The 26,718-nt window shown below is 41.5% G+C and overlaps 1 protein-coding gene and 1 long non-coding RNA gene across 2 annotated transcripts in view; one reads left to right on the plus strand and one right to left on the minus strand.

Moving 5' to 3' along the window:
* Nucleotides 1-26,718, minus strand: part of LOC110016276 (limbic system-associated membrane protein) — an 828,641-nt gene that overhangs the window by 403,293 nt on the left and 398,630 nt on the right. The window lies entirely within an intron of this gene.
* LOC111948418 lies at nt 19,487-23,305 on the plus strand. The gene is made up of 6 exons (XR_002874421.1): nt 19,487-19,926; nt 20,043-20,152; nt 21,381-21,448; nt 21,527-21,606; nt 21,930-22,028; nt 22,156-23,305. It is a non-coding gene; the product is annotated as an uncharacterized LOC111948418 (long non-coding RNA).

The raw sequence follows: 26,718 nt of genomic DNA on the forward strand, positions 1-26,718 counted from the left end.
TGGCTGTTGTATGGTTTGCGATGCTGTTAAGACCTTGCAGTGAACTTAAAGACACAAGGTTGGAAGGGCATAGCAGCTATTAAATGACATCTGCTTTACTATAAATAATGCATAAGTAGTTTTCTGCTGCCCCGATCTGGCTGGATGTGAAAAATAACTGTGAACGGCGGACCTAAGTGCTGGAGAAAACAAGGTTAAACTGATTAACTATTTCTGGGCTCACTAAGTTAAAGTTCAGAAGATGGAACTCGGATAAATTTGTATCACAAAAGGAAATATGATCCTGAAAGGTTTCACTAATTTTGCAAAAGCAAATCTGACCAAATTTGGCCATGTGCAAAACAGATTAAAATTATTCATACAGACGAAAATAATTTTTTTTGTTAAGGCCAGGGCAGACTGGCAAAAAAAAAAAAGGGAATGTTAAAATAATCAGTAGTCCCAGTTAAGCAGTGTAAGATTGTGCTGCACGTCTTGCAGAGAGCCTTCCCTGGAGTTGTTGGAAGAGTAAAACATTTCCACACAGCACTTCTGTGCTTTCTGAACAAGCTGATCAGAAAGACGAGTTTTGTCAATGGCTGCAAACTGGAAACACTTGAAGCAGTGATGGAGAGGAGGTCACTGAACAAGATCTTATCCATCATGGACAACCCAGACCATCCCCTCCATCCTGTTCTGGTCAAACAGTGAGGCTCCTTCTCTAGGAGGCTCAGACAGCTCCGCTCCAAAACTGCCCGAAAAAGGAAATTATTCTTACCCAACACAATTCAACTTTACAAAACCTCATATTTTAACAGATTTAGCACATAAACTATACTAGCTTATTTGTTTACATTTCTGCTACATCTTGTTTTTTTATAGTATTGTTTTTATATTATACTATTTTCTCTTATGTTTACTGTTACGGTGACGCATAAATTTCCTACGTGTGGGATCAATACAGTACTTGGATTCTGATAATAATCCTAGGTGTGACTGTGAGAGTGCATGGGTGTGTGATTTGTGGCCCTGCGACAGACTGGCGACCTGGATGTCCCCTGCTTTTACCCACGAGTTGCCGGGATAGGCTCCAGCAGCCACGAAAGGGACAAAACGGGTTTAAAAGATGAATGAATGAATGAATCAATAAATAATAATCCTAATGATACCAATCGGGCTACAACATCTGATTTTTATGGAGTCATTAATCTCGTGATGAGTTCACACCCGATTCAGGCCGGATTTGCTATGACCTGATTGGATCGGGACATCCCTAGTTCAATTCAATTCAATTCAATTTTATTTGTATAGCCCAAAATCACAACAACAGTCGTCTCGATGGGCTTCGAAGTAAAACATGAACTTAAAAGGATCACGAATACAAAGAGTTCAATAGGAAAATACTAAAATGAACTAACAAACTGACTAAGCTATACTGGCATCCCTGCCCTTAGACCCCCCTTCGCAGTAAGGAAAAACTCCCAAAAAAACGGATTCCGGAAAAAACGAAGAAACCTCAGGGGTGCCCACATGAAGGAGGGATCCTCCCCCAGGACGGACAGGCGATTTACCAGAACTCTTAGAGAAGAATTAACTTATCTAACTCTACAACTACATATATAAAGTCCATCAGACGAGCTTCATCCAGCTGTGGTTTGGGGGACAGTCAAAGGCGCGAGTCCAGCCAGAGACAGGATCCACAGCCAGGTTAAGGAGCGGGAGCAGAGACGAGGTAGACGGTCAGGAACTGGTGTTTTGTTCTACTAAGTTTATAAAAATCTTCTTTCCCCTTCGACTTGTCCCATCAGGGGTCGCCTTGGCAATGTTTTATCCCGGATGCCCTTCCTGACGCAACCCTCTCAATTGGGACCGGCACAGAAGCAGAGAAGGGAACAGGGAGCAGCCCGTACTCGAACCCTGGTTTCACGGACGGAATTTGCCGCAAACAAGCACAAGCTAAACCGGCTCCCCTACTAAGTTTATCAAAATAAACTGTTTATTTTAAAGGTAGGTCTATTATTGCCTTATACTCACCTCAGTTCCCTTTTCTATTTCAAAATTGTGTCTCTTGGGTTTCATAGGTAAAAAATGGAATAAAAAAATGCAAACGATCTCGCAGGGGAAGCAGCACATCTACATTCAAGAATTTATTCACTTAAATGGGTTTATTGCCCATGAAATTGCACACATGAGGACTTTGTTGATGCTCTGATTGTGTTTCCCCTGGCAGAAGGAGACAGAAGAAAGTATAGTGACTGACACAGCAGGGGGGGGGGGTCTTGGAAAAATTGAAGGGTGGTGTTGAATGTGTGCTGTATTGAAAAAAACGACTGGTGTTTAGCATGTTATCCTGTCCCCCAGACATCAGAAATTGTTTGAGGGAAAGGATGTAGCGACGGAAGGCAGGAAGGCTGAGTTGTTTATCAAACCAAAGTCATGTTCTTCAAAAGCGAGGAACACAATCAGCAAAGGAACCATCAGATCTGTGTGATTAGAATACTTAAGTATTAATCAATAATCCACTTCCCTGCGTGGAGAGAGCACTGCCGGACCCAGGAGGCCAGCAGCCAGGGTTCACGGCCGCCGTTGCCAAGAGCCCAATACCCCCTACCAGGGATGGGGTGGGGGACAGATGGTCCGAGGGCCCACCTTCCTTGCAAAATGTGTGTGTGTTTGTGAGGGTGTGTGTGTGTGCATGTGTGTTGGAGTGTACATTTGGAGGGGTAAAGGGTGTGTGTACTAAGGGGGTGCAGTTAAAATTGGTGGGTAGGGCACTGAGGGGACATCTCCTGATTACTCACAGTGATGTCCCATCACCCTTCCCACCAAGGGGCCCTAAATGTCTAAGGTGCAATTAAATTGGCGGGTAGGGCGCTAAGAAGACATCTGCTGCTTGCTGGCAGTGATGTTCAAGCACCCCCCCCCCCCCTACCAAGGGCCCTACATGTCTAAGGTGCAAATAAAACAGAAAGAGGGGGGTCCATTCCATACAGTAACCATGGGGGGGGGGGACCACTACCAAGTAGCTTTTCCCCCCAAGTGCATCGCAGGCTAAACCCCCCACCCCCTCACCTTAATATAAGATTATATGAGGAAGTGGTTAATTCGGGGACAGCTGGTAGACTGTGGTTAAACAGCCAGCCCCCCCCAGCATAGGGCCCAGGTCCCCTCAGCCCAGGGGTCCCATCCCCTGCAACACCACCCACCCCACACAGAGAGAGAGGAGCCATAAAGCGCCGCCCCCCAAAGCCAGTCCAGGCCCCCGCCCTCCAGGCAGCGCCCATGGGAGAGCTCTGGTCAGGCCTCGACGGGACCGAGAAAACAAACCAGCCGGGGCGACCGCCGATTGCCTCAGCGGAGACCCCGACCCGTCACATCTCAAGGTCCCGTACCAATAGTGGACCCTCCCCCAGGCAGCCCCCCCCAAAAGGACAGGGCCAACAAGCCCCCCACCCCAGACCCCGTAGCCCCGGCGGATGTCACCCAGAGCGACCGGGGGCCCCAAGAGGGTTGCTCCGCCCCGTCCAAGGAAGGAGTGATCCCAGAAAAACCACAGTCATGATGCACATTTCTCTGGTGAATTTACCTGATGTGTACTGTGTTGACACATTGATGGGTCAGGAACACCGCAGTGAACTGACACCATTCTGCAAACAACATCTTTGTGGTGGTCCTATGTGATGCTTAGAAAAAGAAAAAAAAAACATTCATGTTATGTTCACATTTTGCTCAGAAACGCGCAATTTCGGTGTCTTGCCTTTACGCTTCACTATGCAAGTTCAGTTTTCGGGATTGATCGGACAAAATGCGCTCCCATCAGACATGCAACAAAAGTTAAACAAGGTCGACCGTTGACCAGCGTACTCAGCTTTGGTAGTGGATATGGGTAGCGTACTTTTTAAAACACGGAAGTACCAACCATTTGAAAAGTGATCATTGAGGAGAAATAAACAATTGCAGTCTGGGCCTGGCTGGAATTATATCACACCATGTCTTTTATATATCGGAGTGTCTGAAATACAATTTTTGAATTGAACTGAAATGAACTGCAAGCTGCAAAAGCCTGGAGGAAGATTCACAAGACTTGCACTGCTTTGATAATTTGCGGGGGGGGGAGTACAGCCCGGTGTCCGACACCCCAGCCGCCGGCTCATCTAACCCTGGTTGTGGCGGGAGAATGGGTCAGATGTGACCACCATCCTCCTAGTGTGTACGTGCGTGTTCATTTGCTTAGGTGGTACAGTTAAAATTGGTGGTGGGGAAAATGAAATAAAGCTGAAGACATGGGGCATCCATGTTAATAAAAAAAAAAAAAAAAATGATATGAAATTATTTTCTTAAAAATTTTATATGTGCCTTTTTCTACCTTTTTTTGATTAAATTCTATAATTAAGTCAAGAAATGTCTGAAACGGTTCATTTTAATTGTCAACAGGTGACACATGGTTTAATTGATGAGAGCTAAGAAAAGAACAAGGTAGACACGGAAGAGGGAAAAGACAAAATAGGAACATATCACACAACACAATGAATGATGACAGTGTCAGGTGAGGAGGACACAAATGGATGAGAAGAGATGGAGAACAGGATTAGGAGAAGAAGTCGCAGGAAGCCGGGCTGTGTAGGGTGAGTGACAGACACATCAAGCCTACAAAAAAAGAGACATGGGGGGGATTAAGTGGGATCCAGTAAGCATGCCAAAGAAGACAGCATTTGGAGGAAACAGCATTGGGAAAGGGAAAGTCGAGAGATCACAAGTAGCAAGAAACGTGATGCAATCTGACACCATCTAACCCTCTGGATGCAATCCCACCCCGATCACTCAGAGAAGCTGAGTGCTTTGCTTTGATCCTGAGCACTTTGAGCATTCCGTCAGCCTTGTGCTTTCACACCTATGACAAAGAATGAAATTAAAGGAAGACTTAAAAGCAACTCAACAAACACTTTCTCTTTAATCCTTCCCTTATTTTGATGGAGGAGGAAATTCAGAGGAATGGCAATGGGGTAAAACAGGTGGTCAAAAAATTGATGAGAAGACACAAACAACAGTGCTTTCAAAGCCCATTGTGCCCTTTTGAAAGTTCAATACCAGCTCTTATGCACCAACATGTCTATAAGTAACATAAGGAGCTGATAACTACGTAACTACTATTGTCTCTGATATAAGTTCTTTCATACAGAAACAAACAGAAAAATAGATGTATAAGCTTGAAAACTGTTGGTACCATTATATAATTACCAAACAAATCATGGCACATGCTTCATCACAAGTGGCAGAAGCCTTATAAAGCAGACAAAATGCAAAATGCTAATGAGGGGCTTCATTTCAAACTGCTGCAGCGGAGTCAACACAAGGGATCTGTAATACATTTGAGGTAAATAAGGACCAATTAAAAAATGCTTGTCCTTGTTTGGTTTGTTACATAGCTGCAGTAAAATAATAAAATATGCCTGACCTTAAAAGATACTAGTATTTCTAAGCAACCATACGACAACTCCCAGTGTGTATCTGGATAAATGTGCATATAAAACTCAACGAATATTTCCTTTGGAAGCTTTTTAGGTCTAAAAATTCAAAATGACATTTTTTATTTTTGAAATAATTGACAGCCAAAGTAGACTTATTGTTTACATAAATGTTTACTTGTTAAAATTATTACGAAAAGATCTTAGTGACCATTGCAAATACATCTCAGATATAGTAGAGTATTTTCCTAATGAAGGTGCACTTCTTGAAGGCTTGATCTACTTCTGTTACAGTAACACCAGGTTCAGGTGTCCAATTCTCCACAGCTTTCCTAATGTAAGTAAATCTTTCCAATTGTTTCTAAATACTAATTGTAACCCGGCTGGGAAAATTGCGTTTAGTCTCCTCTTGCATCTCCTGCTGAATGACATCACCACACTGCGTGCGTCGGGTTGTCACTTGGTCATGTGACTCGGCACGTACAATCGGAACCCATTAAAAACAGCTGTGGGAAGGTTGCCGGAAGAAGCGTGTGAGGAAGTCTCAGGTGTTTAGCTGGAGGTACGTTAACAGTTTTTTTTTGTCATTTCACTATAAACATTCTGAAAACTAACACAACTAACGTCGGAACATAGGAGCCCACTACTGGTGCCGATTTGTCCGGAGACGAGCGCGCAACACGAAATTAAGAGAACGGAACTAGTGAGTGAGCTAGCTCTTAGCGTAGCATTTCATAGTGTCTTGTGGGATTAGCTTTGCGTAGCTGTTCCATTACTTTACATGGAGCGGTTAGCAATTTGTTTAAGCCAACTTTCTCCAAATGTTGATTTATTTGATATGTAACTTACAGACAATTTTCTATTGACTGTGATGCTGTGTATTGTGTATCAGCATTATGCACTTTAAATTGTGATTAATATGATTAATATGATAAATGAACTGGCTAATGAATAAGTTAATATTTCATTGTTATTTTGATCATGAACCAATTTTGCTTGCAATTGTACAATTATAGAAGATGACACTTATTTATGATGCAATTATCTTTATTCATTTGTGATGTTAGGAAATGAATTACCCTTGTGTGCACACAGAACTGGGACTTATTATTTCTATTTAGGTCAGGTGATTATTTTGGATGGTGAGCTACAGCCTAGGACCTAGAACCAAACCGGAACTCTGGACAACTAGTCCGAAGCCACTGTATGAACTCCACCTGCTCTGGTCGGGCTGGTAGGAGGCTTCTTACAGCCACCCTCTTTTCTTCCTTTCAGTTCCCTTGCGACTCAGTTATGCGGCCATTCATATTTCCACTCACACAATCCCCATACCTCACTTTGGATTACCTTCTGTTGGACACTTTGGTCGCATAACGAACCATGAACTCTTGCAAATGAACTGTTGAGTCGAATCTTGAGGAACTGAACTTTCTTGAAAAAAAAGGATAATTTACAAATGTGAATCATTTTTTCTTGTTAATGTTGTATGGCCATTCTATGTCTGTGAATATATTTGTTTCTTTCCTTTGTTGTTTTTTTCAATTATAATTATATATATATTTCAATATATATCTTCATCATCAGCGCATTCAGGTGTCTGGTTTTCAGGTCATCTTCATTGTTACCATTTTCTTTTTTTCTTAATACGCATTTTAACATAGTTTATTGCTTTTAACCTTCACATTTCCACAGCAAGCCTGGTCTCCTTCATATTGGATTCTACACCTTCAGTTACTGACACATTATTGCTCTGTGGTTAAAAGACTTAAATTTTACATCTCTTCTGATCTCTTTAGACCTTCTAACCTATAAAATATTTTAAAATCAAGACAAAATAAGAAAAACTGTGAGAAAGAAATGCATTTTAATGTTTAGACCTTCAAGGCCATGAAGACCCTATTTGGTGATCTTATCAAGACATGTGAGGATCTGGCTTCACTCTGGATGGTAAAAGGTCCCAGCGTGACCCAAAGCCCCAAAAGGTCAGTTATTTCCCAAACCTTATTTCTTGATCAGGAAAAAAACGAGACAAAACCCTTTGAACAGGACTTTACCTAAAAATTCTTCAAAGAACATTCCCTGTTACCCTCCCTTTAATTGCATATTTGAATATGAGTTTAGACATTTAATCATATATCGATCAACTGCATATTAAGAGTTGATTGCGTTAAATTTGATTCAAGTTTTTATTTAATCCTCTTTATTTGACATTTAGAAAACTTAATCTGCTTGTAGTTAAAGTTTTACTATGAGTCATAAGATAAGATAAAGAAAAAGATACTTTATGGATCCCAGCTTGGGAAATTGGGTTGTTGCAGCATCCGCATACAGGCTCAATACAAACAAACAAACAATGGGTTAAAATCAGAAAGAAACTGAGAAAATCAGATATCAAATGAGTTCATCTATTGCAAATGGTTGATGAGTTATAAAGTCCAATTGAGTGAGGTAGGAATGATCTCCTGTAGTGGTTGGTATGACGGCGAAGCTGCCTAAGCCTCTTGGAAAAGGTGCTCCTCTGACCGTCAAGCACAGGATGGGGAGGATGCTCAGGATTATCCAAGATGGAAAAGAACTTATTCAAAGTCCTCTCCATCACAGCTGCGAAGGTTTCCATTTTGCACCCGATTACAGTTTGTTCGGTCTATGAGTGTCCTTGGCAGCCGTGCTGCCCCCCCCCCAGAGCTGGAAAGTAGGGGTGTGTATTGGCAAGAGGATGGCAATACGATATGTATCACGATACACATGTCATTATACATTCTCTACATTATACATATCCTGATATATTCCAAGACAGTACCAGAAACAATATTTCACTATTCTTTAAAGAATATGACTTAGAACATTTACATAGATCAAAGGATGATTGGTACTATACCACACCAACCACATCCTTTTAGACAATTAAAAATCAAAATTATAAAGAGAAGGATATAGTAACATTTAATCTGGTCTGGAAAGCTCATTACTTTATACTTTTCATAATAACATTGGATTTGGCGTCATTGCTGCAAGACAGAAATCAATTGCAAATGATTAAACTGTGATAATTCCAAACTGTGTGGTTTACCAGCTGGGAGAAAAAATGTTCCAAAATTGTGTCATAAAATTGAAGAAAAGTGCTCATTGAGATGGATAGGATGATGATGATGATGAATAAGATTTATTCATGAAGAGACTGCAAGGATCTTTGAAAAGAGTTAAGGTAATGTGGCAGCGTTCATCAAAACTGAAAAAAAGAAAGAAAAAAGTAGAAAAAATAAATGTGTAGGCTCATATATATGCCGCTTCTTTGTCTTTTTCTTGCTTCCTTAAGAAAAGTTGTTCTGTTTTAAACTCTGCACTTGAACTTACCTTAGACTGTTAAGAAAGTTCAACTGATCCACTTCAGTTTTCCTTCCCATTCCCTTTGAGTCACACACATAATAGAGCTACATAATTGTTTATGTTCTTCAAGTTTCAAACTTAAATAGCAACCCTTCAGCAAAAAGTATAGGTTGCAACTAGAGCCAACTGTTAAAGTCCCACTCCATATATTATCTGATCTATTGTAAAAGCATTCCTAGTGGTCTTTTACATACGATTATGCCGTTTTTACCAAACTCAAAAAAACAGTTTTTTTTTCTTTTCTAGGACATAGTTTCTGCAGGGCGGCATGAGTTTGTTAGAAATTCATCTCCATCCAGATGTGAATGCGACTGCTAACATAAAGTAAGAAACGCAATTTTAAGCTTAATTTTCTTATTATATGCCCCCTTTATCAGAGAAATGCCACGAGAATATGTCAAATAACACCAAAAACATCATTTTCATCTGCGTCGTTAAGTCAACTTTTTTATTTTGGAGCTTTTTTTAAGAAAAATAACCTTTGCAAAAGTGATGATTACCTTTGTGCTGCACCCTACAGGAACCAATAACAACTTTGATTTTCCTTTAGAGTGCACACCGATGTTCTCTGTGCTTTAAATGAAGTCTCACTTCACACAACCAAAGACAGAATCAACCATGGTAAAAAAAAAAAGGTTTTTCCAAAGCTGGAGTGTGAAGAAGACAGTATATCAAGAGAAAAGCTCAGCACTGCTTTTGTCATACTGATCAAAAGTGAGAGCTCTCTATTACATTTGAATGCATTGAAAAGACACTGGGAAAATCAGTCTTCATCTGCAAATCTTTAGCGAAAACAGTTGTCGAGTCAAACGTACAGGGGCAGATGAAGGGGGGGAGTGATGTAACCTGGCATTAATTCTCCCAGGCATCTGCATTTGCCATGGTTGTATTCAATAAACCTTCGTCTTTTTAGGACACAGCCAACCAAGCCGGTTGTTTCAAAAAGGATTTAAGGATTACGGGAGCTTTGACCGCCCATGGTGGTGTGTGTGTGGACAAGGGGAACAACAGAGAGGGGACTGTGCTGGGAAAGGGATGGGGGCAACAAAATTGATGGAGAGGTAGCCGAGTGGAAGGGTGTGAGAGAAAACAGATTGATGAGACACGATCAGGGAGTAGTCAATAAGTTATGAGAGAAGAGGAGAGCTAGAGAGATGGGGAGGGGAGGCAGAAATTATTCAGGTGTGGGCCATGAAAGCTGGCAGCAAAGATTTAAAATCCTCCCTCGTCTTGCTACATGATAATGGAAAAGCATCAGTCATGAGCAGAGAGTGGAGATAAATACATCATGCTGACTGGGTGCCTCATGGTAGCAGTTTCTACAGCAGTCAAAAACATAAGGAAATAGATGGGGAGGGCTCTTGCCAGTAATAATAACCACACTGTTAAGATGCTCTCAGCCAAATCAGGCCTTAAAGTGCTTTAATTTACTGAGAGTTTCTGGGAAAAAAAATCCTATGGAAGCTAAATGTTGGGAAGGAAACCACACAAACATCAGTACAGTTTATTCTGCAGGAGTGCAAATATAGAAAAATAATTAATTTGGAGGACTGCTGAATCATACTTGCATGCATGTATGTCATTTATCATTTTAAAGACCCACTCCAATAAAAATTCAGTTTTTGGTGTTTTTTAACATAGTGTGTTATTCTTCAAATTATTGGTAGGACTGTTGACGTGGAGTAAGCCCGCTCCCAGATCCCATCATCCATTTCTACAGTCTTTTCCGCTTGCTTACAGTCCCTCACACCCCAAAGCGAACATTACTGGTCCAACAAAAACTCTGATTTAGGCAAGCTAAATCAGAGTTAACTATCCAGTTGTACAGTTTTGATCCAGATTCCAGCTCAGACAAGGAAAACTAAGACGTACATAGATCTAGTTGTTAACAAGTGAATGCATCAGAAAGGAGCGGTGGTCCTACATCACAGCTACAGGCTTTTTTTTTTAAACAGCATTTTTTATCTGCTCCTTATTCACGATGGTTTGAGAAAGAAATACTCAGAAATGAAATTCTAAGCTCAATTTTCTTTATTGTTGTCTTCCATCTTCAGAAAAATGGCACAAGAAAAGCATCAAAATGCAATTTTCATCTGAGTGAGAAACTATTAAAAATGAACCACACCTAATTTCAGCTCCATTTGATTGTTTTTTACATTTCAACACATTGATAAAACACTAAATAATAACTTTAGCTGCAACGCTAGGTTGTATTGTTCTTGTGGTTTTTTGTTTTTTTTGTTTAATTAAATAGGACAACCAAAGCGGAACCTTTGTTGCGTGATGTGTTGCGCACGGGCAATTTTTATGAGAACACAGGAAAGCTGAAAAATACGTGTGAATCGCCGAGAAAAGAAGTTCAGGTGAAGTTAAGAGCTGTTAAAGTGTTTTGAATATTTTGTTGTTCCTTCACGGACATCCCTCCCTCATTATATATGCGGCCAGCGAGGTATGTTTGTTTATATTATGTATATTTCTGTGAAATGTCTATACAATTTAGATGTGTATTTATTTGTTCTGTTAGTTTGACGGTGGAGTTGGCGAAGTTGGTGAAGTTGGTGGAGTTGTTGAAGTTGTGGATAAAGAGCCAATAAATTCATCTGTATGAAGAACCGTGGTCCCGTGTTTCATGAGGGAGTGAAAATAACAATACACTAAAGTGTGTAATTGCTCACTCAAAACAAATAAAACTGCATGTTTTTAGTGTCTGTTGTAAACGCTTAACCATATAACTCTAAACATGACTTTTCTAATCAATTTTGATTGTCTCGTATATGAAGAGCAAAGAGCAAAAAGTGTCCTTCCTTTTCACATGGTGGTTAATTCAAAGATTCTTATTCTAAGCTTTGTAGGGCCTGGGAATTCATCACATCTGACACAAGTTGGACCTGTTACTAAGATACAGTTAGTTGACTTCCGGTATGACGGCATAGAGGAGACACGCTCAGTCTGAAGCTCCTACACTCGGTTCATTAAAAACTCCACAAACTCCAATCCAATAATAATATAACACACACACATGCACACACACACCCTCACAAACACACATACACGCACACAGACATCTTGCAAGGAAGGTGGGACCTAGGACCATCTGTCCCCTACCCCTTCCCTGGTGGGGGGTACGGGTCCCTTGGCGCCGGCTGCTGTGTCCCCTGTGTGGCGGTCTCCTGGGCCCGGCGGAACTCTCTCCGCTCGGGGGGGTGGGGGGTTTCCACATTACACCTGGGCCAGGGGTGTCCGTGTCCCTGGGGGTGGGTTCTGGTCCTTGCCCCTTGGCGCTGGGCCCCGCCAAACCTCCAACAGTGGCAGAGCCTGGTCGGGCCATGTTTACAACACCCCTTGTGGGCCCCCCTTTTTCCCCGGGGTGGGGGTGGCTGGCCCCTGCATTGCTCCTCCCTGGACCAACCGTGGGCTGGGTGGGTGGCTGCCTGGAGGGCGGAGCGGGTCTCCCTTGGGGGGTCCTGGCTCGTACCTGGGGTTGGGGCGGGGGGATGCCTGGAACTCCTGGGTGGTGATGGGGTGCTCGTCTGGGGCTGTGGGTGCCCTTCTCGGGTGGGGCCCTGCGTTGGGCTCTTCCGCCGTGGCGGGGGGGGGCTGCTCTCCTGGTCGGGCTGGGGCGCCGTTCTCTTTCCCCCGTGCTTCCCTGCTCTCTGGCTCTTGGGGCCTCGCGGCGGTCCTGCTGGTCCTGGCCCGGGTGGCGGATTTGGTCGCCCGGGGGGCGGTTGTCCCCTGCCTGCTGCCGTGTGGCGTTGGGGGGTTCTGGCTGCCGCTGCTGCTGCGGCGGGGGTCTGGGTGTGGGGGTGGCTGGGCGCTCCTCCTCCTTCTTTTCACATTCCACCATCCATTTTAGAAGAACATAAACACTCACCTGAGCACAGGTGTTAGCTCACCTTTGCACTAATAGGTTGCATGATTGAATGAATGGAAGATTTCACACTAGTTGGTTTAAAGGAATAGGTATGCGTGTGTGAACACTATCTGTTTTGTGTACATGTTGACATGTGAACATTTTTACAGCTAGCAGGTGTGTTGATAACATTTCAGAGTGTGTGTGGACAGGCCCCGCCCTTTTTGTACTACATTTGAACCTTACCGTAATGATAAACAACCAGTAAACCTGTCTACTCTATGCTGCTTCATGGTCTTACCCCCCCCTCCCACTATCACCCCCCCTCTCTCTAACATCCCTCTCTCTTCTTCCCTTCTTTCCTTTTCCGTCCGGTCCAACACAAAAGATTTTCAAACATGATTGAAATTAATAAAGTTTGGCCTCAATTACAAAAAGGGTTTATTCAGACATACCTTTGGTTTTTCTGAAGATGAATAACCCCTCTCGTTAAAGTAAAATATATGCAACACAAGAGGCCGTCAGCTCTCATATGTCTGCCCAGCTGTTGGACAGGACAAGTTAGAAAAAAAAAAAACTCCACAAACTCGAAAAAAACAACAGAAGAGAAGATATGAGGGGAGGAAAAACGCTGCGGAAAAGCCGAAGAACAAAAAAAGAAGTGGACGAACTGACTGAACCAGAAAATAGCGAGCACGAAATGGAAGAAGCGGCCAGCGAAGCTAACTCTAACAACGAGAACCAGCAAGGCCACAGCGACACAAAACTAATGCTAGACGGGCTAGCAAAAAGCCATTTTGGAGAAGCTACAAGCACCTGCTCTGGCTGGAGGAACTTAAAAAAGGTAAGTTAATTTACTCTAACAAATTAATTTAAGAAAGTGGAAGGAGTAAATGTATCATTAATGTTATTTTTTTCCACGGGGAAGAGCTTTGTAATCCACTTTTGTCGTAGTTATCAAAGTTAAGGCTCTGCGCGCCACTTTTGTCCCTGCCGGCCGCAGCCCTCGGACGGCAGGTAGGGGGAGGTGTGTGTGCGCGGTAAATTGTACTTTCACGTCGCAGGCAAATTCAGCTGTAAACGCGGTGATTTCAAATGATGTAAGGGGAAGAGTGGTGAGTAGTTATGCCGTAGGAATTCAATTTTGACAGAGGGGCAGTGGGCGCTTGCGGGCACGGCGTTTTTTTTTTCCACAGGCAGAAACTCTGCCAGGGGATTTTTCATCGTCACTAAGTGGATTTCTTTTTGCTATATTCTGCGTTGTGGAGACCGAAATTGAAGGAAAATGTGAGAAGCTATCATTACTATTGTCATTATTTAGTTTTTCCATACCGTTCCACCATGAGCTAGTTTAAGGACGGCATTATTTGACCAGCAAACAGCACCGCACTTCTGTCTCAGTCAGCTGTCAATCATTCTCCGTGCGCGTCTCGTGCACAGAATGCGTTCGGTGTGTCCAGTTTACATAAGTCTTTGGTTTCAAACAGAGCTTTGTTTTCATTCTATGATGCTGAACATATTTTTATTTTAGCTTTGAGAGTTTAATGGAGTGAAAATATTCATGTCCTTTTGGAACAAGTGTATAATGTGTAGTAAAAAGTTTACAGCCTTATAATAATGTCTGTAATCCTACTTCACATATTCCTCCCATTTGTGATAAATTCATATGGGAATCCTTTATGGGTGGGGGGGATTATCTACTCCCGATCTGCTAGTTTAGTTTTGCAGTTTCCATTTCAAAATTCGCGGGTTCTCACAAGCGTGGTTTGAATCCTGTGGGGGGAGGAGCTGTCTAATGTTCTTTCTGGTCTAATTTCTTCAGAATATTTTTGCAGCTATTGATTTCAAACCAATGCATGTTTAGTTATTAAAATGATACAACAAAGTTGTGGAAGTGTCACTCTCTATATATATTTGAAATTTAACTAATAAACCTCTGTCCTGATTACAGAGCTCATCACACAACACTTCCAACTGCTCCTCCCTGATCATGCTGGGGTCCATGCTCCAGTCTTCACTGAGTCAGGTGGGTCACCATGCATTTACTATATATTATTGGAATTATTGTCTCCTGGATTGTCATCGAATCGGGAGGTAATCAAGATTGCCAGCCCTACTCTTTACACGCACCTTTTATGCAGAGAGATACATACATAATAAATAATGAAATTGATGGTTGATCAGTTATCCCACTACCTCTGTTAACATGACACTAAGGATATAATGATTTTGTTAACACAGTAACTACCGTATTTTCCTGACTATAAGTCGCACCGGAGTATAAGTCGCACCAGCCCAAAAATGCATTATAATGTAGAAAAAAACACAGATAAGTCGCACTGGACTATAAGTCGCATTTTAACTTTCACAACCTTATATGACACAATCATAGCAGACTGTTTATCTAATAATTTCACAGTAATTTTTTCTCAAACTTAATTATTTATTCCTTTCATGAAGCATCATTGGCCAACTAATACTCTGTTTTCATACTGTTTTTGTAGAAACAGTTGTCATTTTTATTGCATTTCTGAATCTATGAAATCATTGGAAAATAGAATATTATGTTGTTAGCCTTCAAGATCTTATTGTAAAAAAAAGTTTGCTGATTCTCTGAGTCACTTAACATACTCTTAACACTTAACATACCTCATACATCAAATTGACCCAGGAACATCATCTCTGTTCCTCACAAATGAACATAACAGGAGGGTTAACAATGTATTTATTTCAATTTATTTCTAATATAAGTCGCTGCGGAGTATAAGTCGCACCCCTTGCCAAACTATGAAAAAAAGGGCGACTTTTACTCCGGAAAATACGGTATAACATTTATTGATGAGCCAAGGGTAAGAATTGTATTTTTCCAAAGTTTTCATGTGAATGTAAATTTTTTTGACTCTTTGTATTTCAGACTGCTGAACTTCTCGCCAATATATGCAAGTTCAGGGGTTTATTCAAAGTACAGGTGAGTTGTGTAATCTAGACGCTTTAACTAAACTTCAAATGTGAACTGTGCACACAAATATCTTCTGTGTTCTTTAGAATGAAGACCATCCAGCAATCCAGGAGGCAATCGAGGACACCACGGTGGGAATTTCCCTCCTAATGGAAACTGGCAGTGGTGAGGAAGAGGACATTCTCGTGGTCCACATCTCCCAGGCTGTGGTGGTCGACCCACCAAGTGTCTGAGTGGCAGTTGCCAAGGCTTTTTTGGCCTTATTTACAGCACAAATCTGATTACCATCCTCATCTCAGAAACACCTTGTCATGGGGCCGTGACTTTGCTCCTGCTATGATCTCCTGGAGGCCCTTCCCTTCTTGAGCTCTCCCGCTGGTCACAGGTATTATGTTTTATGTATTATGTATTATGTATTATGTTGATTGGTTTGTCTATTTATGCAGTGTCTGATCTTGTTTCTGTGTCGGAGCGTCTTCGTTCTACGCTCTGGTGTTATGGTTCTCTGGCATTAAAGCCCCTTCGAGTGAACTATTGGATTTGGGTCGTTCTTCCTGCTCTTGCACTGCGCGAAAAGAGCCAGAATCCTCAATATCTGTTGTGGATACTTTCTTAAATATCGAAAGAATCTGGACCATTTCTAATGCATATCCAGACATGCAGCATATCTGAAGATATCCGGGCAAAAGATACTGGTTGTGTCTTATTTTGGTCATATCCAAGTTCCGAATATGACCTGAACTGAAATCTGGAAATATCTGGAGTAAAGATACTGAAGAAGGTAAATATCCTGTAGTATCTGTAGTGTATACTTATCTAAGTGTTGAGGCATTTCTGTTGCATATCCAGACATGCAGCTTATCTGAAGGTATCCGGGCAGAAGATACTGGTTGTGTCTTATTTTGGTCATATCCAAGTTTCGAATATGACCTGAAGTCAAATCTGGAAATATCTGGAGTAAAGATACTGAAGAAGGTAAATATCCTGTAGTATCTGTAGTGTATACTTATCTAAGTGTTGAGGCATTTCTGGTGTATATCCAGACATGCAGCATATCTGAAGATATCCGGGCAGAAGATACTGGTTGTGTCTTATTTTGGCCATATCCAAGTTCCGAATATGACTTGAAGTCAAATCTGGAAATATCTGGAGTAAAGATACTGAAGAAGGTAAATATCCTGTAGTATCTGTAGTGTATACTTATCTAAGTGTTGAGGTATTTCTGGTGCATATCCTCCGCAGTTACCATTGCCGCTGTAGGTACCATAACCGTTCGGCCTGGAACTTCCCTTCGGGGTCCTTCGACTAGTGCTGACGTCACATTATGTGATTGGCTGTGTGTTGGTCTGATGACGTGTCAGACAGTGATTGGTCTGGACAATTTACGATACTATCTATCTATTTACCAAGGCTGTGTCCCACCAAGGTGGGGTAGCCTAGACAGGGCACACAATTTTAACTCCCTCCTTCTCTTCCCCAAACCCTCCGCCTTCAGTGTGTGCGTGTGTGTGTGCGTTGGTGTGTGTGTGTGACACTGGTCTAAGGCCTGGTATAAGCCACACCACACTGCACCAGGGTCAGCTGCACACTCCAGTGTGGGCACCTCCACAGCAGGGCCTCAGCCAAGGCTGGTTTCCCCTTGCCGCTTCATCCCAAGACCAGACCTCTACCACACCCATCCATTCATTCATACACAAACTCTCGCCACCCATCCCTGTCCTGAGCAGCCTCTCTCCCCTGCACCACAGTCATCCCTCTTGCATTCAGCGCTCTCCTTACACCCTCCGTCCATCCCATTCGTGGTCTTCCTCTCATTCTCACTCCACTCCCATCAGATTCATATACCCTTTTCACCAAACGCTCCCTTTCCATTTTTTCAACATGTCCAAACCATCCCAGTGCCTTTTGCTCTGCTCTATCAGCCAACTCTCGCGTCACACCAGTTCTCTCTCGGATAACTTCATTTCTCATACGATCCATACGCGTCACACCACACATACTCCTCAAACATCTCATCTCAACTACATTCAGCTTCCTCTTTTCCGCCACTTTCAGACTCTGTTTCAGCCCCATATAACGCTGCAGGCACCACCACACCCTCATAGAATCTCCGTTTTGCATGCTTTTCCAGTGATCTACATTCAATCACTCTCTTCACCCCCCCCCCCCCATATCTTTTGTACTTCGTTCATTCTAAACTCTACCTCTTCCCCTATTCCACCATCCACACAGACACACGACCCCAAATACTGAAAACACTCTACCTCTTCCAACAACTCCCCATTTAATGCCACATTCAATCTACGTTCACCCTTTAACCTCGTACACGTCATCACCTTACTCTTTCCCTTATTCACCAATTTACGATACTAATATTAATAATATTAATAAATAATATTATGATGTCTGTTGTAAACGAACAGAGCTGGGAGATAGTATTCGAAAGGTGCCTTTATTATTGTTATGATTATTATTGAATTCATGTTCTCTTATAGTTCTTTTAATCTGTGCACCCATTGCTTTATTATTGACAGAACGGACCCGGAAGGGCAACATTTAGCCGTGCTGACAAAAATTTCAGCCACGGCTGAACTTAAACTGGAGTAACGAGCGGATTGTGACAACATGTCTTTATAAAAATGACAAAGAATATTGTCAGACACAATTTATGGGGGAAAACTCCTTTAGGTTACAAAAGGGAACGTGAAATTAAAATACGTAGAGCCCAAGCAGATGTCAATGCTACGTAGTTTGTCCAAGTGGGGTTACCGTAGTGTGACGTTATACTCAGTCGAAAGGACCCAGAACGGAAGTTCCAGGCCGAAAGGTTATGGTACCTACACCGTATTTTGTGATTTGTGCAAAGGCGATACTGCATTAGGAGATGTATTGTCTCTGGATATTATATGTATCACTTGTTTGATAAGTGCCTTGCCTAGCAATTTATGTGCACAAGATACTTCAAAAGCACATATATTTGAGAGTTTGCTCTGCACTTATATTTTCCCACAAATGTTTAAAAACAGGTGTGAAGAGTATTGACAGGTCAACCCAAGTTTGATTAAGATATACAGTAATATCCTCATTGCTTCATCAAAGGTAATAAATACAATGGCACTTCGGGCATACAACAAATTTTGTCATTTTCAACAGCCAATTTCTTCCTGAGCATGTATCAAGTGGCAGGAAAGTCTTTTGTGATGTTTTGTAAAACAGTATCTCATATTATACCAATAAAAATACCATAAGAAACCTTTTAAAAAACTTTAGGATCGTTTTTGGTAAGAAATCAATGATAACTGCTGCTCTGTTTAGTGTTTTCAGGGAGTGGGTGAAGAAAGTTTATTTTCTTTAACTTTATTGTTCAAAATGTAAGTACAGCCAGGAGAGCAAACATATTACATGCATTTTACACAAAAACATTCAGGTTTCCACAACTTTCATACAAACATACAGCTTTCTTAAGGCTTTCAGAGATTTAACTGAGATACATTTCAATTTGTTTGATTAACACGGGGGGGGGGGGGGGGGGGATAGAAGATGAATAGAATTAGCATTTATGAATATACAATTTGCCAAATATAATAACATTAATTATTAGTTTTTATTTGAGTCCAAGTTTTTATTATAAAACCCAAAAATTATATATTCGAATTTCAGAGTGAAGTTGGGGTGAATATGATTACTGATAAATTGTAAACACTTCTTCCAAAAAAATTCTAATTTCAGTACAATTCCAAAAAAGATGGTTAATTGCTTTTGGATGTTCTTTGCAAAAGGGACAGTTAGGATCAATTTTTTAATGTATCTTAGCATGAATTGATGTGGGGTGGGGTAAATTTTGTGAATGATTTTAAAAGAAACTTGTTTCATTTTTTATTTTATTTATCATAGATTTTTGGGTCACACTCCAGCCCTTTCTCCAAATGCTGCCGGGAACAAAACGTCTTCAGTCGTTTCGAAGCCGCAAAATAACACGAGGAGAACGAACAACCGTGACGTGTTACCCGAGCTCCTGTAAAGTGAAATTTGATTGGTCACGTTCTGCAACGCGACCAATCAGCTGTCAAGTTACAGCGCTCCGCGCCGCCATGACGCAGTCTGTTTGAAAACAATGGCGGCACGGAGCGTTAGGTCCGAAGATAAAGACGGAAAAAAGAATAAAAGTTGACCGTAGGAGACATGGACACCCTCTAGTAAGCGAGGCTGACCGCGTCCTCACAGCGAAAAGACCTCAGAGGATCCGGGAGTTGGCGGCAGTGACCCGGCCGAGCCGATAAGTTCAGGTAAAACTTTTGATCTATGGGCATGTTATTCGGGGCTTGGAGGCTACGGGGTTATATTAACCAATTCCGGGGCTATTTTAAATAGCAAAAATAACCACATCCTTCCCTTTTTTCAGGAAAAGAGTCTTCATCTGAAGCGATTGAAACAGAATCACATAGGCTGGACGACGTGGAAAAAACCAAGAAGCTACAAGAACACCGGATACGACCCCCCCTCGAAGTTTCCGTATGTATCTTCCGTGTGTAAAAATATTTTGTGCTGAAAAACTTCGCTTTTGTATAAAACTTCAAGTAACCCAGAAACATGTCATCACCTAACGGACAAACGTCGAGCAGCGACATTAACGCGGTAAACAGCAGGACGTGACCGTACAGATTAAATGAAGTGCGTGGAGGGGATGGGGGATTGGGGATTGGGGGGTGGTATCCGCGGCACACGTCTGTGCAGAACCGGGGCCTGTGATCCGCATGGATCATGGATCATCCGCGCAGCCTAGTAGCTTCTCCTGGGATTCGGTGTCAGACCGTAAAACCTCATCACCCGCGGGACGTCATCACCGCAGACCCACACTTTATTTATTTATTTATTTGAAGACACAGAGGACTCATATGTGTGTGATTTGAACTATAAACATATTCATCTTTGCTAATTATTGTGTATTCTCGTGCGGTTATGGACAAATGTTGGAGACCCTGGGCACTATGTCAATTAGGTTTCATAGGTTCTACGTGTTGGGCGGCCGCGGCGTCACTCCTCCCGATTCCCCCGCTGGAGCGGCAGACGTCGCCCCCCACCGCCGTGGGGCCTGTGTAGCGTGAGCAGCACGGAGACACGCCGGGGGTCCACCGGCAGCTGCGCCCGAACCGGCTGCACAGGGTCCGAACGTCGGCCCCCCTCTCGCTAAGGGCGTCGGAGGAGGGAAAGGAGAGGCGAGGAGCCTGCGGGGCGAGGGTGGAGCGCAGGCGCCCCGATGTGTCTGCACTTCTGTGAAAAGTGGCAGGAAAATACACGTCTAAATGCGCTACGAGCTCCTCATGGGAGCGTGAATTCAGCGCGGCAGGAAACATCGTCACCCCGTTAAGATCCTCACTGATAGCTGACACGGTTATCATGTTGGTGTTCCGGTCACGTAACACGAAGACGGACGAAAAAAAGCAGCAGCACGATTCACTAAAGCAGCCAAACAGACAAACACGTGTTCACTTTTTTTTTTGCACTTTAAAAAAGGTTGTTCATGTTTAGCCTATGTTGAACCTTTCCTGCGAGGACTTTTCTCTTTCTGACCGTGGTCGAAAACGTTGGCGGATCTTCCTTTGGGGTTATAAGCTACATGCGTTCTTGAGTTTGCCACTCGGCCGCTGGGGGGTTTTGTGTTGGGCAGGTGCCTGTATTCTAGAACATTGGCCATAACGGCAATGTTACTGTAACCTAACAGACTTGTTCTTTCTTTCAGATTCTTGTCCATCACAAACACAAGAACCTCGGAGAGCAGCTCCAGTGGAAGGTCGGGGCAGATGACAAGTATGTTTCTTTCTCACTATCATTTTAGGAAACTTGACAAGAACTCCAGTCAGTTATAAAATATTGTCTTTTTTTTAGCTTCAGAATACCGCACAATGAGGAGATGATGGCAGCAGTGAAAGATGTGGAACCAAATTGGAGTTTCCACCAAGTTAGAAGTAAGCACATGAAGTTGGATTTACACAACTCGCCATAAGTTAGAGATAATGTGAGAGACTCAATGTCAATAATCAGTGTTACTTTCTTTTCAGAGATTTTTTGAATACGATTGCAATTGTATTAGTGTGATAGACAGCTCATTTAGTGTTTCCATGTCTTAAGGCCAAATACTAAGTTACAATAACGATATAGCATTGACAATGGATAATTAAGATAAGCCTCTGTGACAGTCTGCATGGCACATTTTGAATATTCCACTTTGGAAACAAGTTTGCAATATGTTGACCTCATCTTCTGTACATTTCATATTTCCATCGACTAGGAGCTTGCAATCAAGCTATTGACAGTCTCAAGTGCAAAGAGAGAGAATGGAGATAGAAGCAAGGAGGAGGTCAAAAGGAGGACCAGTCAGCATGATCAGGTGAGTTGTCCTATTTGTGACCTTGTTTCATTTACTCAGGTCATGCATGGTCCAGTTGAACTGTGTATGTGTGTGTATGTTGTTTCCTCTAATTAAAATAATATTTTCCTTTCCTGTTGGTCCACAGCTCTTCAAAAAGAGGGTCAAAATTGCTGAGAAGATTCTCAATGAAGAGGATCTGTCATAAATAAAAAGAGCCAATGCAAACTATGTCAGCAACGAGGAAAGTGACGAGGACAAACCATCTTATTATCAAGCCTCGCCAAAGTGGCGCTCCACTAGGCTAACCATGGTGATGCTGAAATGCCATAAAGCCTGGGATGAAAACTGGAGGAGTGGAATTGAGCCAAAATTACGCACGAGACACTCAGCTGGCTTTACTGAAGGAAACCCACCACCAGTCAAGAGCTGCTATCTGGCAGAAGAGAAAAAAAGGATGCATGTTTGTTTGTGGTTTTTGACTTATTTATTTATTTTGTAATAAAATATTTTTGAGTAATACCGGTTTTCTGTTACCTTTCATTTATTATATATTTTTGAGATGACTGGTATCTTGAAATATCCTGACTTACATCACTAGTGTTTGTTCTTCAGATATGTCTGCTGGCCACATGTTCCAAATCCTAAATTCAGATATGACTGGTATACGGATATCAGATATCAACAGATATGACATGGAGAGAATCTGGAAATATCCTGAACTCAGATATCAATGGTGTTGGTTCTTCAGATATGCCTGCTGGCCATATGTTCCAAATCCTAACTTCAGATATGACTAGTATACGGACATCAGATATCAACAGATATGACATGGATAGAATCTGGAAATATCCTGACCTTGGATATCACAAGTGACGCATCTCATATCTGGAGAGAATCTCATCTCCAGATTCTATCAGAATAAAAGTGTCCCATACTCGGAGTTGATATGCTCAGGACATGAACTTAGAGACAGTCATGTCCGGAGAGTATCCACCGTAGATATCACCAGATATGGGGTATTTCTGAGGATATCCAGACAAATATATGTCCTGATTCTGGGGGCTTTTGCGCAGTGTTGGGTTCTTTCCCTTGGACATTCCGTCACACACCTTTGAGGTAATCCAAAAAAAACTGTATTAGAGTTGTAAGGCAAAGTGGTGTCTAAGGTTTCAGGCTTAAAGATCCGACTCTTTGAATAAAATGACCTTTAAATAGTTTAACTTTTTCCTAAGAAGGGATTCCAGCTGTTTGCTTTGGCTCTGTTATCTTCTGTTTAATAAAAATAGCAAGCCCAATTTATTTTGATTTGTCATTTTTTGCTACACTGTAAACATATTTTTCAAGTTTAGATAATAAAAAAGTTAAATCTGAAATTTGTGTTCAGTGTCATATGTTCATTGGATTGTCATAATGCACAAGAAAGTATTTGCTTTAAATAATAATCTGCAATTGCAATTTTATTTTTCAATTTAAATGTTATTAAAATAATTTATAAATTAAATGAACTATGTAGGTAATTTCAAACAAATAATAGTGTTTTAAATGTTTGAAAAAATTATGGTAAATGACATAATAAAATCTTGTTTGTTAATGTAAAATTATTAGGTGCAGAAACAAAGAAGCATTCATTACGGTAGAACATGATTTTATTATGTGCAATAATTATATTGGTTCAACATGATTTTTTTGCGCGCAACCGATGTCCATGATTTTTTTATGTCAATCCAACAGGTCTTTTTTTTAGTGCAGAAGAAGTTGTAGGGGGTTCAGTTTTAATCTATCTGAACGAGTTTTTTAAAAAGGAGCTTCTCATACCGGCAGACTTTGATCTTCAGATGCAACGCGCACACAGAACCCCCCCGATGAAGCCCAAAGCAGGCGAGCGCCCGAGGCAGGTAGTGGTCAATTTTCTGAGTTTTCAAAATAAAGAAATGATCCTGAAGAAAGCCTGGCAAAAGAAAATAAGAGTGGACAACCAGCTAATCCAGTTTGACCATGACTACCCAGCAGAAATAGTACAAAAAAGGCGCTCATACTTTGACATTAAAAAAGTTGAAGAAGAAGGGAATCCGGTTTCAAACACCATACACAAGGCTGAGGATTCATTGGAAAGAAGGCGTCAAAAGCTATAAAAGCGCGATGGAAGCGGAGCAGGATATCAAGAAGAAAGGGATCGATTTGAACACATCAAGCAGCGAGAGGGGACAGCAGGGGACCGGACCGGACCCAAACAGCGGAGGGATGGCAGCGGGTCGGAGGGACAGCGCGGCGTGCACAAGAGAGGCTCCAGGAATACCAGAGGAAATAACCACATGGAATCTGCAAATGGAGCCGATTTAAACAAAAATGCCGAGACAGAGCTCACAGACTGAAGAGGAAGGAACGTTGGACAAAGCTAGACTTGTGTCTAGAGGCAGACCCCCATGGGTCTGCCTCTAGACACTCCATGAATGGGTTAACCACACCAAAAGAGGGGGATATCCCTGCAAAAACTAAAAAAATATACAATTAGCTCTGTTGCAAGAAACCCATCTAAATGATCAAGAACATGAGAAACTTAAAAAACTAGGATTCAGAAATACATATTACAGTTCATACAAACAAAGTCGTAAATGAGGAGTCGCTAATCTGATATCAAGCAAAACTCAATTTGAGACTGACAAAGTCATAAAGGGGAAGGACGGGCAGTACATCGTTGTTAAAGGACGAATGGGAGATGCAGTTTTGACAATAGTAAATGTATACGCCCCACCTGAAAGTGATAAACAATTTTTTAAATCCCTGTTTAATGTCATCGCTGTCGCAGTTTTTATTTTTATTTCAAGCTCTACCGGCACAGGTCACTAACACCCAATTTACAACGTGGGACAAAACAATAACCAGATTCATATGGGACAATAAAAGATCCAGAATAAAATACGGCATCCTCCAGCTTCCAAAGAATAAAGGAGGTATGGCATCACCAAAGCTGAAAGAATACTACATCGCCTCACAAAAAACCCTCCATAAACTTCAAATGGTTCAGAATTCAGCTGCTTGTATCATCACACGCACTCCCTCCATCAACCATATCACACCTATCCTTCAACAGCTTCACTGGGTACCCATTCCATACCGCATTCAATACAAAATCTTGCTCTACACATTCAAAGCCTTTCACAACCTTGCACCTCCATATCTCTCTGACCTCCTTCATGTCTCCATACCTGCTCACTCCCTCCGCTCCTCTTCCTCTATCCAGTTTTCTGTCCCTTCTGCCCGTTTTGTCACCATGGGGAGCCGGGCATTCAGTTGCTCTGCTCCCCGGCTTTGGAACTCACTCCCCCCTGACCTCCGCAACACTGACACACTCCCACATTTCAAATCAAAGCTAAAAACTCATCTTTTCCAAATGGCCTATTCACTTTAACATTAACCTTTTCACTTTTTTATATATTTTTTATTTAATTTTGTATTTATTTAAATTGCTGTTGTTGTTTTAAGTGTTTATTGTATTTTATACTGTATACATGCTGTGCGGCGACCTTGAGTGCCCAGAAAGGCGCCTTATAAATAAAATGTATTATTATTATTATTATTATTATTAATTACAGTACTTATGCTGTTGGTGTAACCCCCATTATACTGAAAAATGGAAAGATATTGAATGTGAAACATTACAAGAACCTATTCAAAACATTATTGGAGATAAAGAGTTATAAGAAACAAAGAAAAGGCATTTAGATCCCAAAACAAACCATACACTAACTATATGGTTCAAACTTCTGCAGAAATACAAAAACCTAAATAGTGCAAAAAAATTAAAATGGGTGGCATATGACAGGCAGTTTAAGCCAGCAGAATATAAGATCAAACTTATAAATACTGGACTACAAAAGGAATAACAGCATGGTGCCTGTTAGAAAAGGACGGACAGCTGGAGAGTTTTGAGAACTTGACTAAACAATTCCACCTTGAAAAACAGGATTTTTTCAGATACTTACAAATGAGAAACTACTATAAGAAAGCAATACAGAGCGACTCCTCTGGGGATGAAGGCGGGATAGTTCAAACAATAACAAAGGTGTATAAAGACAACAATAATAAATTGATTAGTATGCTCTATAAATCTTTAATGGAATATGACAAAAACACGACTTTAAAAGTAAAAGATAACTGGGAAAAAGAATTAAACATAAGGATAACTGAGCAGGACTGGTCAGACATTTGGAGACACCACCATACCACCACTGGATCTCGAACATGGAGAGAGTTTGCCTGGAAGAACCTTATAAGATTTTTCATAACTTTATTTGCATTGTAGTTTCCAAAAAACAGCACTTTGGTTTTATCTAGGTTCAAAGATAATTTGTTGTAATCCATCCATAATTGTATTTTGTTTAACTCTGTGTTTATCACATTGATAAGTTCCCTATGATGGTCTGTAGAATAAAATATATTTGTGTCATCAGCAAATAATGAGTTTCATAAGCTTTGAAACATTGTATTTATTCATTTATGTAAATATTGAATAGCAGCGGGCCCAGAATTGATCGTTGTGGGACACCACAACTTATCTCTTTGGTTTCTGATGTATGTATGTGTTTCATCAATCTTGACAAACTGTTTTCTTCCCGTTAAATAGCTTTTGACCCAAGTTAGCGCTAGTCCTATTTTCACATACACTTCCAGTTTGTCAAGTAGGATGTCATGATTGAGAGTCAAATGC

Source organism: Oryzias latipes, chromosome 13 (genome assembly GCF_002234675.1).
Source record: "Oryzias latipes chromosome 13, ASM223467v1".
Classification (NCBI taxonomy): Eukaryota; Metazoa; Chordata; class Actinopteri; order Beloniformes; family Adrianichthyidae; genus Oryzias; species Oryzias latipes.